We start from the raw sequence: 18,649 nt of genomic DNA, 5'->3' as shown, positions 1-18,649 counted from the left end.
TTAATGACCCTAGAAGGTTTACCGAAAGCTCTCCGTTCACCAAGAAACTCATCCACGTGTTCCCAGAGAAGCCTTATTTGGGGAATTAACTTCATTGAAAGAAATGTATATTCAATTGTGACAAATCAATAGAATAACTATCTATTTCAACCTGTAGGTGATAAAAAAAAACCCCAAACTTTTAATTTTGCAGAATTCTTTGTGGAGCAGGATGACAACAGAACAGCTACCCAGGCACCTATGCCATATTCAGTTCTCAGAGTGTCTGTGTACTTTGTCAAGATCTCCTAATTTGATTTAAGATGAGAATTTTCCCTGAGCCCACATGCCAAAATTATTCCCCCTAAGGGCAAGAGAAGAGTTCTGAAGCTACATTAGGAAATATTCACAAAATGACATGAGATCCTCAGCCAAGTGGTTATGACAGTTCTTCATTATTATCATTACTAATGAAAATATTCCCTAACACATTCCAAACTAAGCTTTGCGACATTTTCCCTGCCCTGAACTGAGGGCGCACATGAAGTATATCAGAAAAGGCAGTATCCCAGCTGGAGGTAGCAAGACTGCCTGACGACGCAAGCCATTATTTGTTTTTCCTTGCTTCCAGTCAGGATTCCAGCTTCTGAATGTGATGAGTTTGTGCAGAATCCTAGAAATAGTCCAGTATACTGAAAAAAACATTTAAAATAGAAAGCCTTTGTGAGTGGCCAAGTGGAATACTTGAGAAAAAAAAAAAAGATCATTAAAGAAGCTGTAGAGGATTTACAATTCTGTTTTGTTTGGATCTGTACAGTAACCCAGCCCATAAATAGAAACCAGGTTTTTTTACATTTGCTTTGCTTTATTTGAGAGTTGTGGGAATGATGGTAACCAAGCAACACCACAAAGCTGGAAAGCACTGGTTAAGACAATTGCTGATACCCTGATGAGCCAGGATATGTTCAGTGCCTAGAGGAGCTACAAGATCTCCATTTTTGTACACTTTGGGGCCCACAAGATCCTAAAAAGAATGGGAAAAAGATTCTGTACAATCTGTGGACTCTCCATGCCCCCACATGAAAACTGCCTCCTCTGAAACAAATTCTGCTGCCACTTGGATTCCACCGTGAGTTTTACTTGCCATTTTTGCACAGCAAAAGGTCAATGTGGCAGGAAAGCTTCCTCTTACTGAGGCTGGGGAACTCAAAAATACTGCGTCTCAGACAGTGTAAGTGTTAAGTTCAAACTAACCTCCACAAATTTATTAGAAAATTCACTGTGGACCCATGTGAATTTGAGTATGTTACATAGAACATCATCTTTTAATTCTAAATGACAATCACAAAAAGTGTAGCTAAGTTGCAAAGACTATCTACAATGTCATTTTCTGGGCAAACCTATCCTCCCATTCATCTCTAGCAAATCAGAACAACTAAGCATTTCATAGCTGAAATACCTCATTTTCGATTCAAGTGCAATCACTACTGCTTTCAAACTGGTACATCCTCCATGTAATGTCCTCAGCCTCCCAACAAAAACCAGAAGCTTCTGAAGGAAGTAATACTTCATATTTTGCACACTGGTGATAGCAGTTATACCCTCACTCCATCAAATGGGTTTTTTTCCAGAACTTCATAAAGCAATTTTTTAACTACTCCAAACCCAACACACATTTTCTTAACAAGAAAGTCAATGAATGTATTTTTATACATATTTCAAGATATAATCATATTCTGAGACAGAAATGTATGTAAATTATGCTTATTTTTTAAAAAAGTGACAATTATTTGCTTATCCAAATAAGCAGTAGGCAGAGAAAATATGTCTGAGTGCATTGCTGGCTCTCTGCTGTGAGAACCTTCAAGAACAGTTCATGCTTTTAACTGGATGAGGGATTATTTGAGGAGGCAAAGGACATCTACTGAACATAATTAGTGTCTGGTGGATAATACATCAAGGCTGCGGATCTTGAGTTTACGCTGCAATTTAGTAGACAGCATTACAGCAGCTTAATATGACAGGTAAGGCAGCAGTACCAAAAGCAACACAATATAGCTATATTAAAATCAAAAAAGCCCCAACAAGAGACTTCTGAAGGTGTCCCTTCCAAGTTACATTGGGACACAGAGATAAGGGGGCTTCAGGGAACTTCATCTACTGCCACTCTTGCTGTGCTTGTGAAAAAACATCACACTATGAATGTGAAAAGCAGAACTTGTCATCAACACTACGTCATGTCATAATGACAGCGTTGGGTCTGCCTTTATACAATGTAAATGGACTTGAAGTCCAAACAATACAACGGCATCTCCTGGGAATCCTTACTGGGAAGTCGCCCAGCAGAGTGATATACACTCTGCACCACCCACTGGAGTGCACCAAGCATCCTGCTTGGTGAGCAAGCATTTAACTCAAGGTCTAGCACAGCAGCAGCCACAGGATCCTCAAGCCTGATTCCACCAAACTCCGTCCTAGTTGGCCTGATCTCTGGTAAGGAGGACAGAGAACTCCCAGCCAGCTATTGACTGAACAGTTTCAGACTCTTCTCTCCTTCCTGGTGCTCCTACAAGAGCTGAACACAACATGAAGCATGTTTTATAGTACAGAGCTCCTGGGATTAGATATATTCCTTCTCACATAAAACTACAATCGTTCTTTCTCACCATTTAGAATGGGGAAATACCCTCTTTTCTTGTTGCATACAAATTCCAAGAATGGGATCATAATGAACAAAATGAATAACAGAATCAATTTACAAACGTAAATATAACTCTAGACTCTTCTGAAGTTTTAATAGGAAGGAGGAGCAAAATTACCCAGGGGAATCTTGGTCAGACTCAGTCATGAGTATAAATGAGATCTCGTTCCCATGTGGTATTTCACATCACAAAGGAAAGCATGCAGAGCTCTCACAGCCCTCAGACAGAAGGTTCCATGAAACACTCATTTGTACGTCAAAGCAGCCTTTTCATGGGAATGACATACAAATAACAAAACAGCCCCCAAAGTTTCGAAGCAAACTTCTCATGCTGGAACTTAGTGTTTCTTTGATGATTTAAAATACTTTGGCCTGGGTCTCAGCTGAAACACTTATGTCAGTCATCTACTTACGAAGGAATTTGGCTAAAACAAAGCAAAAATACAGCTTGGTTCTCTTTTCTGCTAATGAATTTGGATAAAAGTGAGTGCTGGTACAAATCTGGAATGCATTCAGTGAACTCAGATACACTCTAAAGGAAATCAGAATCTGCCTCAGTTTATTGGCATAGCACCCTCTGTATGGATCATTTTTGCAGAATTCCTGTCTGTATTTACTTTCTTAGGAACAAACGGGTATACTGCTGACACTGAGCCTCAGCAACCGTCGTATGACTTGGCACCTCTGCTCCAAGTACGTCTGAGATACTGAGAGTAAAGCTGGTTCCAGTAATATCCACTCGCCCACAAGACATAGTCTGCATATTTTATGGTACACTAAAAAAAGTAACATGTTACATCTAATAACAGAAAACTGCATGGAAAACATTACGTGCATGCAACATTGCCAAACTACCATCTCTAAACAACCTCTGCTTTGTGAACTATCAGGTTTAGCTTTGAAAACTCACAGCACATTGATGTTATTTTTCCATTTTATTTCTTAATATTTTTGCTGATTAAGCTGAAGAGGGAAGGGGCACAATAAAAATAAAAATGACTACAGTCATTTTACAGTCATGTTTCCAGTCTCCTGACTTTCACAGATCTACCTGCATGGTACAGGTTCTGCTCACATCACCCATGAAATCAACACAACAGCATCCTTTAAATGCTAGTCCTCAGTACAAACAACTGAAGCTTTCATGTTGTCAAATACCTTAACACGCATACCTGCAGATTTCAAATATGCATGCTGCTGACCACCTTGCATTCACCTTGATCCGCAACCAGGTACCCTTCTATGTTTGTAGTAATAGAGAGGTTTAAAAATCTGTTATAAAATAAAATTTATCTCAGCCACCTTAGAACATGTCTGCACCTGGTTAACTACTGAGGACAACTCATTTGAGAAGCCATACGAGCAACTCGTGGTGTACGATAGGACTACAGCACATGGTAAAAGCTGTAAATTAAAAGCAGAATTACCAAGTTACAAAATAGAGTGAAACGATTACAACTTTTCACACCTTGTATATAATGAAATGCCTCACTTGACATAAATCATACTAACAGCGAACTGTCAGTATTCAAGGCAGCCTGAAGCACAGCTGAAAATCCACTGCTGTTACTCCTCTTTCCTGCCAGCAGGATCTGATTAGGGAGCTGACAAACCTAGAGGACTATGAGACCCACTAGATCAGAAATGGGATGTTAGGTGCATGCTACATGACGTGATTTCCAGGAACAAGCTTAGAAGGAAGAAAGAAGAAAAAAGGAAAGAAAAAAATGCAGACTTTAAAAATTTTAATTTCAATTCCCATTTAGAGTAGAAGGCTTTCAAAACATGAGAAGAAACATGACATTTTTCTAAGAAAATTTTTAATGCATTACAAATACTTTTTATCTGGGCAAGACATTTTATATATAGGGGTGGTAGGAGGGAAACAATTATTTTCATCTCTTACATTTTAAAAAGGGCAGCCGATAAAACCAAATCAGCCACTCTTCACCGTATCAGAGGCCAATTTTGCATCCAGTTCCCTATGATCATTGTCAGAACTTCTAACACAAGGAGGGAACAGAGGAAAAACTCAGCGCAGTCTTCTGACACAAGTGATCTGTGCGTTCCCACTCCCAAAAATAAACATGTTGCAAATGCAAAAATGAAACTTGAGGTATTAGAGAACACAATATGCAACATTGGCCCACTAAGGGACAAACATGAAACCACTGAAACAGCCTTCCTTCAGTACTGATGCCTTATGGTTAAGTAAAATGATCACAGAAATTTAAGAAAAACCTTCAAACTTTAGGTATGTCTAAATATATCAATCTATAGCTATTATTTATTATATAAAGATAATACATTAAAAAATTCAAAAGCCTGAAGACACTCTGGTACTTCGAATATAAAGTCTAACAGTTCACTAGAAGTACAATTAGCTTGTCCTTCTCACATGTCTGGCATTTAAGCAAGAGACTTCTGGAAACAGCCTCTCCTTAGGATACTACTTTGACCTAAATTTGACTACTAAGATATCATGGGAGGCTAAGATAGAGAGCCACTGGGGAAAAAAAGGCAAACAAAACCCCCCAAAAAGTAATCAAATCACCCATAATCTGACCAAGGTAAAGCCCCAGTAAGGGAGCCAGGATGAGGGAGGCAACAGAGCCAGAGCTGGGCAGGACCCGCAATCCAGGTTGCTTAGAAAATATTACTTAAACCAATAAAACAGAGCACTGTTCAGTCATGTATTTTTTCATATCTTATGTAAAGAGACAAACTTAGAAACTGACAAATCAATTCCTTACTAGAACAGTAATTCCACAGAAATAATGCCACAAGAGAAATTAATAAATTAGTATTTATCAGCAACACAGACAAGTTTCCAGGGATCAAGGTGTTGCTTTGCCCCTACTCTTTACATACATATTGCATATGAAATGGAATTGCAGAGTCATTTTTGTAACAGCTCTGAAAGATGCGCTTTCTGTATGAGTGTTTCTCTTCTCTGTCATTTTGGGGAAGAGAGGTTCAATGTATTATATGTACTGAAAAATCTTATGTAGCAGAGTTCAGCTTGTGCTGAGTGTGAGTGGCTGATACACTCCCATCCCATCATCACCATTTTACTGCTCTCTGGATGTTTCTTTTAACTACACACGGCTCATTTGTATAGTATCTGTGTGTGTGTGATGGTTGGTTTTATGTAGTTTGGTTTTTTTTTGGGGGGGGGGGGGAGATGGGAAGTAGTGTTGGTTTGTTGGGTTTTTTAAACTTTAACCCATGAACAGGTAGCTTTCTACATCTGTACTAACACAGAGGGTTAATAATTTATGGCATGTCTCTTAAGGAGCCCATCTGCTGTTCAAGAGCCTGTGTATCCCTATATTTTCCATTTCAATTAACAGCAGATTCCTTCTGAACACTCTTTTCTATGGCCAGTATTGCAAACTGAAAATGTCCAAAAATGTAGTGCATAACAGCCCCTGAGGTCCCTCCCATAAAAATCCTAAACTAGCGAAAGGCAAAGCCTTTTATGGAGTCTGGTACCAAATCTGTTTAAAGACAAAAATCCAACAAAACCAGCACACTCAGCAGCAGCCATCCCAAACCAGCCCAGCTGCCAGCTGGCGCCAGTTCCGGCAGTTCCCCATGCCTGCCATGAGGAATGCAGCTCTGCAGAGGCCTCACTCCCATACAAGTGTGGCCAAGTGCCTTCACCATGCTCCTGCCTTACAACCCAAGACTTCAAAATGAGCTGTCCTTGCCCAGGTCTTTCGGCACTGCAGAAAACCAGCTCTTGCTATCATGATGTTTGACGGTTTCCCTCTGTTAAACTGCTTCTGGCTCTGACTTTGTAGGCAGGTCAGTGAGGATGCGGAGCTTGGCAGGCTTAGTTCAGCCCCGAATGAGCATTACACCATGATACAAAATGTCTGTTTGTTGTCACAAGCAACAGCAATCTTGAGGTTTTTCTTTTCTAATTACAGAAAAGGAATCTTTTAAGGCTGAGTGGCTCTCCAAAAGGATGATGATATTATTCACTTAAAACAGTGAATGATAGTTTAAAGGTGTGCTATTCGGTTTAATTAATGATTGTATTTACATTGCTTCATTCCTTTAATATGACGCACCAATGGTAATGAGTAACCTTTTTGCAGTTTAATAGACCTTGCCATGGTAAGATGATCCCTCTTTCATTTAACAAGCCCCTTGCTAGGGCTTAATAAATCTGGTTTTGCTCTTTGGCAATTCTCATTAAAACGCTTTGGAAGGTACCACCATTCACCTACAGCCTGATTTTCAGACGACATGACTGCACCCAATTCCAATTAAAACTTTCTGTACTCAACATCACTGAAAATCCAAGATCAGGAAGAAGGCAATTAGAAGTTTTCAACCTTTCCTTATCTATACGGCAATGTGCAAAATAATCAGGATTGGATACAGTGTAACGTATCAACATGCTAACATGGGAACCTCAACTCCTCCTGTTAGTGTACAGTGGACAAATTTAACATAGATGAACATCTGCTGCCGGAGTAAGCAACAGCAGAGTGACCTTCCAGACTGTGAAATGCCTGTTCAAAACTTCCTTGGTTTTGTAGACTTATTCTCTACTACAAAATAAAATACAACACTTCACACTATAGAATACCCTTCACCCCAAAACACTCTGTGGACTGTGAACCTTCTAACAGAACTGACAGAAGTTTCAGGACTGAGCACTGCGTAAACACAGGACTAGTGGTGACAAAGGCAGCACACTACTGCAGCCTGCTCCACAGCTGTGTCTCATGCCATATTCTGGGCTTTTTAATGTAAAACACAACTACACAACAAAAAGGAGAATATTAAAAAGATTACATAAAGCAAGATACTGATTTTACACCAGTATCCCAAAAGTGCAACTCCACCAATGTTGAGGATTTCATGCTTCAGCATGCGCCAGAAAAATGGTGACTTTTTCTATAGTCCCCTTTCACACAAAGATAAACACTGGAGAGTCAGAGTTCTTCTGATGTCAAGCTATCTGCTCAGCTCAAGGTTTCCCCTAATCATCACCATTTGGATATTTATTTTACTTCTTCTAGGATAAGATAATAATTACCATATTGAAAAAAAGTCAGAGCAGCTATCACAATTTACTACGCCAACCATGTTCTCTGGCCTTCTTCAAAACTTTCCGATCCACCAGCAATTTGGTAAAGAATCAGCATATGTAGGCCAATGAGGCACAAGAGCACGGATATTAAAGACAGGTGGGTGGTTTTAGGAACAGATAATAAAGGAAGAACTGCTTTTATTGAGTGACAAGAAAGCAATGATAATGGCCCAAACTCTGTACTTGTGGATTTCAGTGGACATAAGCATATAACAGAATGTGGCTGTAAATCAGTAACACATGAGCTGCAGCAAGCCCATTGTTTCCATCAGATCTTTAACCAAATGGCCAAACCTGAGGAAAACCTCACTGGGGCCAGGGAAGCCCTGATCTTATATTAGCATCACTGAAAAGATATTCCCTGCAATTCCCTCCTTTCCCCCTCACCTCACAAGCTTCCATTCACACTTGGGTATCTAAACAGACCTGGACAAAAACCTGGTGTCTTCCTATTGCCAGAGCTCCTTCAAGCCCATGAGATCTTCCCTGAACTCCCTCCCTCACCAGGGCTCCTTCCGACCACCATCTTCTACTCTCTTTGCTACTACAAGCCTCCAGGCACTCTTACACAGCAGCTGCTCTAGTTCATCTGTATTTGCCTCACACTGCAGACCTCTTCAGGGCACCATTGGCAGATAGACCTCAGATAGACCGAATCTTTCTTAGAACAGCTGCTTCTCTGTTGGCCAAAGGAATCATTCAATCTTTTCTGGCTTCCACTGCATTTGTACACAACATAATTTGGCTATTGTGGAAGAAGAAACCCTCCAGTTCTTTTAGGATTTTAATGAGAAGTATGTTTCCTTCTTTCACTCTAGTAACAAAGTGGCTGCAGTACATGGAAAACCTCAGGAGCTGCAGGAATAGAAGGGGAAGCCTCCTTCCAGAGTGCTGTGCAAGCAGTCTATGTCCACTCTATATCTTTCCTCATCAACTCCAGAACAAGGAGGACAGGCTCCGATCCTAATACCAAAGCACAACTTCATGCCAGCAGCTTAACAAACCAGCCAACTCCAAACAATTTCTAGCCAGCACTAAGGTATTATTGGAAAACAAACTTGCAGAAAAGGCAACATTTCATTCAGACTGAGTTGTAAAGATCACTAAATCAAATTCTGTGCAAGCTAGTATTACTGCACAAGATAGTTATTCCCCTGCATCAACACAGAAAGGAGAAGTCCCACAGTGATGACCTTTTGGGACTTGCAGGTTTTTCCAACACCAGTATAAACCACAGCCTCTGAAACATTCCCACCCAGAAGTACCACCACACCTAGACATCACAGGCAAGGCTTTTATTGCATTTAATTTTACACAGAGAACCATACACAGCACTGTAATTTAAACACTATAAGTGGACAGTTTAAGGGTAGTGCAGAAGCGAATGCCACGAATTGGATGCGTGTAGGTCAGTACATACTGAAAGCTGGTTTTATATGTTACTAAAAGTGATTCAGTCTGAAATGACCATTTGAGTACCTGCTTGAGCTTAGAGTCATCCAGAACCCAAATACTCTTTCTTGGCAGTTGTACCCAAACCAGTGAGAAAGCCTTAAGTCCTGATCTGCCACCCCCATTAGCTGTCAGCATACATCAGTCTTCAGCAATAAAAGGCACAAAGTGCCACAGAAAGTACTCAGACACTCCTGCGCTGAACCTTCAAGGTCTGCCGAGGTTTCTAACAAAATCAACCAGGATCCTGAAGAGTTACCATTATTCAGAAATGTCTCATAGCACAAACATTATCTTTTGGTGCTGTTCCAAGAAAGATTCAAACATCATAAATCCATGCATGGATTTTGCATACGATTGGAACAACAGATACCAGCCTACCTGCCCTGAGTGTGGGGTATTTATTTTGAATGCTGCCAGGCAGGTTGGCCTTACCAGCACAGAAGGATAACACCACAGTGAGACTGTGCTGTCGACACAACAGTGCTAGCAGCTTCTTTAATGCTAACTCAAAACACACCCACAGCTTTCGAGGACAAGACACCTCCCAAGAAATCTTACTCAGTCCTCTTGGCCATGCACAGCACAAACAGATAAGATTGCATCAGCCCTCTTAGAAGCACAGTTCATACCAGTGCAACACCCGGTTTCTTAAAAAAATTGAATAATTAATAGAGCAGACCTTCAAGTAGTGAACATAAAACTGTACCAGTTGACAGTGGCGAAAATCTGTCCTCAACTCTGAGCAGCAGCACACTGGTATTCACAAACAGGTGAGACTTCTTTGCCATTTGAACTCTTACCTTTTCAACACTTGGGAAATTAGATTCATCAGTAATTTAAACACTGGACACAGTACACAGCCATAGGCATTTTTCTCAGTCAACAAACCACTAGAGAGAGTACTGAAAGGCCTATTATGAAGGCAAATCACTATCCTTTTCTTGAATGACCACGTGAAAATCAGTGACTGTTCCACAATGGATTGAAAGAGCCTTTTGTCTGAAGGAAAAGGACAAGGAGTCACAAAGTACTGCAGATTCATTTGTAACTCATGGTTTTTGAAGAAACTGTATAGCTTCAGTTAAGAGCAAACCAAGAAAAGAACAAGCTTTGAAAATGTTATGCCACAGTCCTTTCCGGCTATGTACATGCAGAGCATATTTTTAGATTAGTCTCTTATTTGTATTATAAAAAGATAGGGAGGGATTCTGTATTATTATTGTTTACAAGACATTAAAACACATGCAGAGTTTTGACTTTATTCCAAAACCCTAATTAGGATCTGCAGCATTATTTGCCTTGTCTAAACAGAAAATCATCAGAAGTTTTTTTGGTACAAGATCCAGTGAAAGTATAACTGCACTGGGATAGTAAGTGAAAGCACTGTTGCTGTTGCTTAATAATGACTTCAGTAACTGAGTAATTGAGCCATCACCCATCAAGTATACAGTGGCCTAGTCAACAAAAAGTCATTTCTTATACTGAGAAACCAACATCTGACTCTTGAATTTTGAAGTCCCTTTCTGTAATCTCTCACAAAAAAAGAGTAGATTACATCTGCTGACAACTTCTCAGAAGAAATGTTTTACTTCTCCAATTGCCCCAATCACATTTCCAGTTCTCGGGTTTTACACGCAAATGCACACAGCCAAAATGGGATTTGCACACATGATTTCATTATGGAGTTTCTAAACAAGCTTCACATGGACAAACTTTCAGCAGGAAAGACAGTGGGGGCTAATAACCAAAACCAGATTTCTTCTAATCCATATCCAGAACTAGGGAATTACTCTACTTCCATTCAGAAAGAAAAGTCACAGCTGTCAGACTTGCCCTCATCACCCGTCTGTTCCATCCACAGACTGTGAAACTAAACACTCCAAAGACGTCAGTTTTCACTCTCCAGCTTCTTGCTGCATCCCAGAGTTTATACCCCTTGTGCTCCCACAATTCCTCCTGAAATAAAAGCAGTGTATTTTGCACACACCAGTGGTCAAGGTGCAAGTTGGATTTAGCTCTTCTGATCACCCCATGAAATTAATCTGCCAAGTAGCTGGTCTTTAGCATCCTACTAGACAAGCACTACTAGGGCCAAAATCACTGCTGTGGGAATTGCCCACGATGCCCCTTTCAAATATGTATTAGAAGTAAAAGTCCTGTCATGCCAAATAGACCCCCAAGGTAACTACGCACCCATCATCTCAAACTCTGTAAAACATGAACGAACAGTCCCCCAGACATCCTCAGGACTATAAAGAAGATCTTGTAAATGCACAGGCACAACAATGCTGCACCACCTTCTTGAAGGTCAAGGTACTCAGAAACAAACAGGGCAAAGAGACATCAACTGCACAGCCACCTGCTAATCTCAGTGAAGGGCCAAATTCTTTGACACAATAATGCTATGAAGTGTTGCTTCCAAACAACTATTAGAGGGAAGGCACCCAGACTAAAATAAAGGCACTTTACTATCAAAGTTAACTATCTCCCCACTCTTCATTCTTGTATATGAAGTAGAAAAGAGAAAGCTGGCAAAGCACATGAGGAAGGAAGAAAAAGTAGAAGGAAGAAGAGAGAAACTGTAGGATTGGGGCAATGCAGAAAAACATGGAGGATAAAGGAGACATACTTCCCCAGAGTAACATGAACAATAAAATCCCTAATATTAACTACAAGTTAACTAAAATCAACAGTTAACTATTACTTATTTTTCCTCCCTTGCTCTTTGTGCAAAGCCTTACTGTCCCTGGGTCCTCTGCTCCAAAACGCTACACAGTTTTACTTTTATCCTCCAGTGAGCAGTGAAGAGCGGAGTTTGACCTTTCCTTCATATGTGTAAAGCTCCACACCAGACTGTTTTGAGAAAATGACTGAGGATTTTGTTTTCTGCATGACTAACATTACTTAACAGTGACTAAAGACCTCTAAGACATGGGCCCTGAAAACATACCAGGAAAAGCAGTTCCCAGAATGGCAACAGAGGCAACACATGTGGCTGAAAAGAAACACAAATATAACAGCGTAAGGAAATTAACACCAAATACAGGTTGCCTACAACTGCTGACAGGCACAGCTTTGGTACTTCCACCATTGCCAGAAGAAAACTCAGAGAAAATATAAAACACACTGAAGGCCACTGGAATGTTGTTGCACTTTCTCTTCAAAATAGGCCTAAACTGATTTCAGTACTGGACAGGTATTTCCTTAAAATTCAGGAAATGGCAGAAAGGTCTCCTGACATACCCTCATTCCCATTTCTTTGAGCAAGAAGGACTAGATAAGAATAACTGATCTAGAATTCAGAACCAAACTTTCCTCACCACAGAAAGTATTTGGAAGATTTGGTGCTCGTGTTCAATTTTTAGGCTCATTACAGTACAGAATCAAAGAACAGTTAGGGTTGGAAAGGACCTTAAGATTGTTTAGATCCATCCCCCCTGCCATGGGCAGGGACACCTCGCACTAAACCATGTGGCCCAAGGCTCTGTCCAACCTGGCCTTGAACACTGCCAGGGATGGAGCATCCACAGCCTCCCTGGGCAACCCATTCCAGTGCTTCACCACCCTCACTGTAAAGAACTTCTTCCTTATATCTAACCTAAACTTCCTCTGTTCAAGTTTGAAGCCATTACCCCTTGTCCTACCACTACAGTCCCTAAGGAAGAGTCCTTCCCCAGCATCCTTATAGGCCCCCTTCAGATACTGAAAGGCTGCTGTGAGGTTTCCATGCAGCTTCTCTTCTCCAGGCTGAACAGCCCCAACTCTCTCAGCCTGTCTTCATACAGGAGGTGCTCCAGCCCTCTTATCATCCTCGTGGCCTCCTCTGGACTTGCTCCAACAGCTCTGTGTCCTTTTTATGTTGAGGACACCAGAACTGTACGCAGTACTCCAAGTGAGGTCTCATGAGAATGTATGCCAGACAAAACAGTAACTCTTAAGCACATATTCCTTCTTGGGCATCTGCCTGGGCATGAGGACTGTGGAAATAGACCCTTCACTTAAGGATAACCCTGAGAACATTTTGAAGGGTACTCAATTTACTTCATCTTCATCATAACACTTTCTTACATTGTAAATTTCCCAGAGTTGTGACCTTACCTTCTTACATGTTTATACAGCACAAGCCTTATCTTGATTAGCGTCTCATTACATTTAACAGATCCTGCTGTTCTCCTGAAGGGCCAAACTCCTTCAACTCCCATAACACAATTAGTGGGAGAGCACTCACTAGAGCAGCAGCGTTCAGCTCCAGCAGGTTGTGATGGCGCCTCACCAAATGTATCAACCTGTTCTGACCTGGAAATTACTCTGCATTTATACAGTTTCACCACATTCACAGAAACAATTGTGGCAAGGGCGCAGTGTCCTGCTCACAGCAGCTTCGAGACTCTAGTTAGTGGCATTCAACAGGTTACCACCCAGCATTTCTTTCATGGCCAGTGCAAATATGTTCCTAGTTAACCCTGTCATTCTGCATGCAGCAGCCTTTTCCTGCGTAGAAAGTTTGCAGTTTACCTTCCTTGAATCATCATATTTTGGAAAATATTTTATGACTATCAGAAGCTCGAAGAAATGCTTCACACATACACTGGTAATTCAGATTTAAAAGTTAACAGAAAATAATTCCCACAGAAGATCGTTAGTAGCCTTGAAGCATATTTTTCAAGCTGGAATCAACTAAATCAGTCCAGGGAAATATGTCCTGGAATGAAACAGATGGATTTTCTGTGGTGCTTCTCAGCTCTCCTAAAGAAAATAAATCTGCAGGTACAAGTGATTCACATCTCAGGATGATGAGGCTGAGGGCGGGGAAGATGCCTACACTATTCGTTTACAGCTCAACAAAGGAAGCATTGCATTCTAATAGAGAATAAAAGAATGCTGCCACTGCTTATCAACGAATTCCATGCCTAATGATTAAATGTCTCATGCACAGTAAAAAAGACAAGGAATGTTAAAAAAAAAAACACACGTACACACACAAAAGGGGGGAAAAAACCCCCCAAACTAAAAAACACAAGCACAAAACCAAACTTCCCTTATCACCTCAGCGGTCTTTCACCTTCCTGCTGATAAAACAAACCCTCAAACGGCTGGATTTGTGCAGAAACAGCAAGTAGGGCACAGCAACCTTCGTCCCTACCTTGTGGTATGTCAGCACTCGCAGCAGCGTTTCACAGCCCATGCAAAAGCGTAAGGCGGCATTTCAGGAACAAACGTACCGCTGGCTCAGCGCGTCTGGCCCCAAGACAGCCGGGCATAAACGGCTGCGCTCGGAAAGACCCAGCTCCCCGGGCGCGCAGTTAATCATTTATGACCACGGCTGTTACTGAATAGCCTTACACAGCACAGCCCAGTTTCGGCTCCCGCGGCGCCGGCGGGCTGCCAGAGCGGCGGGAGCCGCGGCGACCGGCTCCCGGGCGCTGGCGGAGCCGGTCCCGGCGCACGGCGGGCGGAGCCCGAGCGGCCGGAGCCGAGCCCCGCTGCCGTCCCCGTGCCACCAGGAGGGGCCCCCGCCGCGGCGCCGGGACCCGAAGCGTTAGAGCAGCGGGCGGGCGCCGCGCGGCACCACAGCAACCGCCCCGCCCGGCCGGCACCCCTCGGCAGGAAACTCCCGGCGGGCCCGCCGCCCCGCGCAGGTGCCGCCGAAGGGAAGGAAAGGGGAAGGAAGGGAGGAGAGGGCAGGACGGCGCCTTACCAGGTATCGGCCGGGTCGCAGCGAGGCCGGTAACGAGGCTGCGGGCCCGCGGGGCGCGGCGACCGGCTGCGGGTCGCGGCTGTGGTACTGCCGCCGGCTCGCGGGGACACGCCTCGCGCCCCGCCCCTGCACGCGCGCGCCGCCCCAGGCCCGCCTCGGTAATGGCCGCAGCGGCCCCCGCTCAATGCAAGGGCGGCGGCAGCGCCGCGTCCCCCCCCCGCCCGCAGCAGCGGGTCCGGAGCACGGTGCTGGGACGGTGACCTGCCCCAAGCACACGGCTCCGACAGCACAGCGCCTGTCGTGCGCTTCCTGGGTGCCGGGCGGGGAGAGCTCCCTGGGGCGGAGAGAGCATTTACTGCAGCGGGACCATAGCTTGTGTGTGCCCCTCTTGCCACATGCAGATGGGTGCTCGGGATGCGCAGCGAGGCCACTAGTCCTCATGTAAAGACCTACTCAAGAACTCCTCAATAAGCAAGAGGAAACAGGCAGCGTAAATCATCGCTAACCTATGAGTCTTCCTACCTGTGAATACTCGTGGCAAACAACCAGAATATAAAGACGTACCAATAAGGTTTTCAGTAATCAATACTTTAAAATACGACCGAAAAGCTCCAAAGGAAATACACAGGCAGGGTTGTTAACACAAAGCTAAAGGAGAAATAAGTACCTAGAATGTGGAGGTACAACCACACACTTGGAACTAGAAAAAAATCAAAGCACATTTTCCACAAACAACTGTAATCTGGATTTACTATCACTATTGGTGTCTTACACCATCATCAGCACTGCCCTTAACCAAACACGTCAGTTCTAATTTTTGAGAGCCGCAAGTCCTGGAAAATCATAGCATTTCCTCTCAAAATCACTGCATACCTCTTTTTCTGCTAACACAAAGGAGACTCTTTTGGTCATAACTCACCTCTACTTGAACTCCACACTCTCAGTCAGAAAACTAACTTCTTCCACCTTCAAACAGTTTGGAGGCAACACTCGATCCTTATTATTTTCAACCAAGGATTCCCAAACTGCAGCACGGAAAATAATTCATAGTGAGATTTACACTAAATCCACAGTCAACCCATGCTCCGAACCAGGCAGAGCCGGCAGTGTTTCCTCGTGGCCGGCAGATGGGCTGGCAGAGAACCACCTCAGTGTGATACCACGCAGTTCTCTCTGATGGTGGTGCCAAAGCGAACCTCGCCAGGCAGTTTTTCCTCTATTCAGCTGCAGTGGCTTCATGGAATGAGCATCTGCTGAATGGACTCATCCACCTACTGCAGAAAGCTGGGCATGAATTAGATAGTCCACGTTATGGTGAAGCCACAGATTCAGAATTAATATGTCACTTGGAATCGTGTCTTCCAAACTTCTAAGATCTTCAATAAATGCTGGTTTGTCTTAAACAACGTAACTTTGAATGTGCATGCTTACATTTGTGTTCTGGAGAGTGCTCTTTATAGTATTGCTGGTGTTTATCCACAACCTGAGCTACATTTTGCCTGGGAGTTCTGGAAACGTTCAAGAGAACGGTGCATTATATTCATAAAACAAGGGTGCCACTGACCTTTCAGTACAAGAGAACAGATGTGAATCATGGACCTGAGACTCCTCTAAAGAAACACAGTGGAAACACATTGGCTGAAAGGCTTTAAAGGCTTTACAAATTATATTTGGATGGGAGAGAGCAGGGAGAACGAGAATGTGGGAAAAAGAAGAATGAAAAAGGATCCTGCTGTTTAGCTCATGCATAAACTGTATGTGCTCAGCCAAAGGTCACTCCTTTTATTTTCTCATTAATTTCAATGATGGTAGATTGTATATGAAGAACAATCTAAAAATAAGAACAGCCAGAAATAGCTTAGGTTTTTGTGTGACAGCATAGTGGGAAGAAAGACCTGAGCTGCAACTTCATTCTATATCTTTACTTTTGACTTTTTAAAATGTAGCGACTTAAAGTTAATCATTTAAGATGAACTGTAAATTTATTTAGAAAGTTAAACAAAAATTAAGTGGTCTACTTTTTATGTATTTTCCACGAAAGTCTTTGTACCCTCTGTACACTGAAATTAATTCCTGTTTGTTTGTGGCTTTTTTATCCACCACTGTTGGTGAGAAATGGTGTAATTTGGACAGTTTTGAGGGTGAGTTGTCTAGGTACTAAACACAAGTGAGGAAAACACTAAGTACTAGGCTGAGTTGTAAACAAATAGAGAAGGAATAACAGCTTTGGGAAGCCTGCAGGTGCATGCAAAAGCTGGCACAAGGAAACTGCCATCCACAGCAACTGAACGCAGAAGCTGGAATGGGAACATAGAAGGGATCATGAATATTCTGCGGAGAGGATCATGAATGGCTGCCTCAAACAAATCTTCAGGAAGCAGGAGCCCTTCATACAGAGACTGATGCAACATCTGCCAATGTTTTCGTAGGGAATAAAGGGCCAATATCTAGAAGCTGATCTCCAGACAAGGTGCACAGATTCTACATTGGTGTGGAAGGAGTTTTAGCATTACTCTACCAGCTTCTTAATTTTTGCAGCAAATGTGCAAATCCACATTGACTTGCAGTATATTTGGCTGTATGCTGAGCCTACATTTTCAAAAAGAGGACACCAGCTGCCCAGAGTTTAGTTCTCATCTCCTGTTTATGCCAAATAGCAGTATGAACCTTATGGCCAACACATGTTGTTGCAGTGTTCAGTTCCTCTGCAGAGGTTATTCACTGATAAATGTAAAGTGATAATCAGCAACAATTAGACATCCCAGCTGGAACTTTGGATTTTGCCTTAAATCCTCAGTACACAATATTTCCTATACAACCATGGTTGTATTTCTGATGTGATCACAGACAACTCATTCATTTTTCTCTAGGCCTTAGTTTCCCATCTGCAAGAGAAGAAAGGAATTTCCAAAACTCAGTGGATATGACAAAGATCATGAAATACTCCAGGTGTAGCTGCACAATGCAGTAACTTTGGCAGTAAAGGTGCCTTAATGATTTCTTGCTCTCTTGCAACCTCCTCGCCTCCATTCTTGCACTGTGATCTGTTATTCTACTCAGTTTGTGAAAGTTCCCTGCAGACCAGACCATTGAAATGATCTGGGCAAAAAATACCACCCCCCTTTTCTTTAAAGATTTTTAACTGAGATCTAGTTGATATTGAAGCTCCAGCAGCTGGTGACCTGTCCTGAAAAGGACCTTGAAAACTGACGTCATACTCTAACATCAGATAATGAGCTGCAATAATCCAGAGGGATGTCACAACACAACCTTTGTAAATTCATTGTTTCTGAAGGGAAAGAACACACTGCCACACAGATATGGGGTTATGTCTGGTGCCACTTAATTGCTATTGGGGCTAGGGATGGAACAACGACCAATTGAAGGCAAAGTAATAAAACATATCCCTATGCAATTGTTCTATCTCCTTGCTTCTTCAAACACCTACTGTTCTCACAAGACTGCCAGACTCCCAGGCTTCAGTTACATCAGCAACACCATGTCCTCTTGGACTGCTTCTCGGCAATCAGTTTCACAGTACTGCCCAAAGCAGGTCACTGAGTTTTTTCATGACCTACAGATAAGAGACAGCAGCACAGAAAGAAAATGGTGCATAGAACTTCCCAGCTGCAGAAATAATACACAGGTCTTCTGAGTCCTGCCCAATGCAGTAGCTATGAAGCCTCACCTACTGCTATTTGGTGAG

At 42.6% G+C, this 18,649-nt stretch overlaps 1 protein-coding gene across 4 annotated transcripts in view; it reads right to left on the bottom strand.

Annotated features, from left to right (window-relative positions):
• SPATS2L (spermatogenesis associated serine rich 2 like) overlaps nucleotides 1-18,649 on the bottom strand; it is a 156,229-nt gene that overhangs the window by 69,605 nt on the left and 67,975 nt on the right. For 2 of the 4 annotated variants that reach the window (XM_030485598.1, XM_030485604.1), the window contains exon 1: nucleotides 14,944-15,106. The exons of 1 other annotated variant lie outside the window; for it this stretch is intronic. The gene's annotated coding sequence lies outside the window, so the exon portion shown is untranslated. Of the gene's footprint in view, nucleotides 1-14,388; nucleotides 14,713-14,943; nucleotides 15,107-18,649 lie in introns of those variants that run through there. One more of the 4 variants, XM_030485599.1, reaches the window with a different exon arrangement.

Source organism: Strigops habroptila, chromosome 5 (genome assembly GCF_004027225.2).
Source record: "Strigops habroptila isolate Jane chromosome 5, bStrHab1.2.pri, whole genome shotgun sequence".
NCBI classification, from domain to species: domain Eukaryota; kingdom Metazoa; phylum Chordata; class Aves; order Psittaciformes; family Psittacidae; genus Strigops; species Strigops habroptila.
The sequence above is the reverse complement of the archived record's forward strand: the minus strand, read 5'-3'. Positions and strand labels throughout refer to the sequence as shown.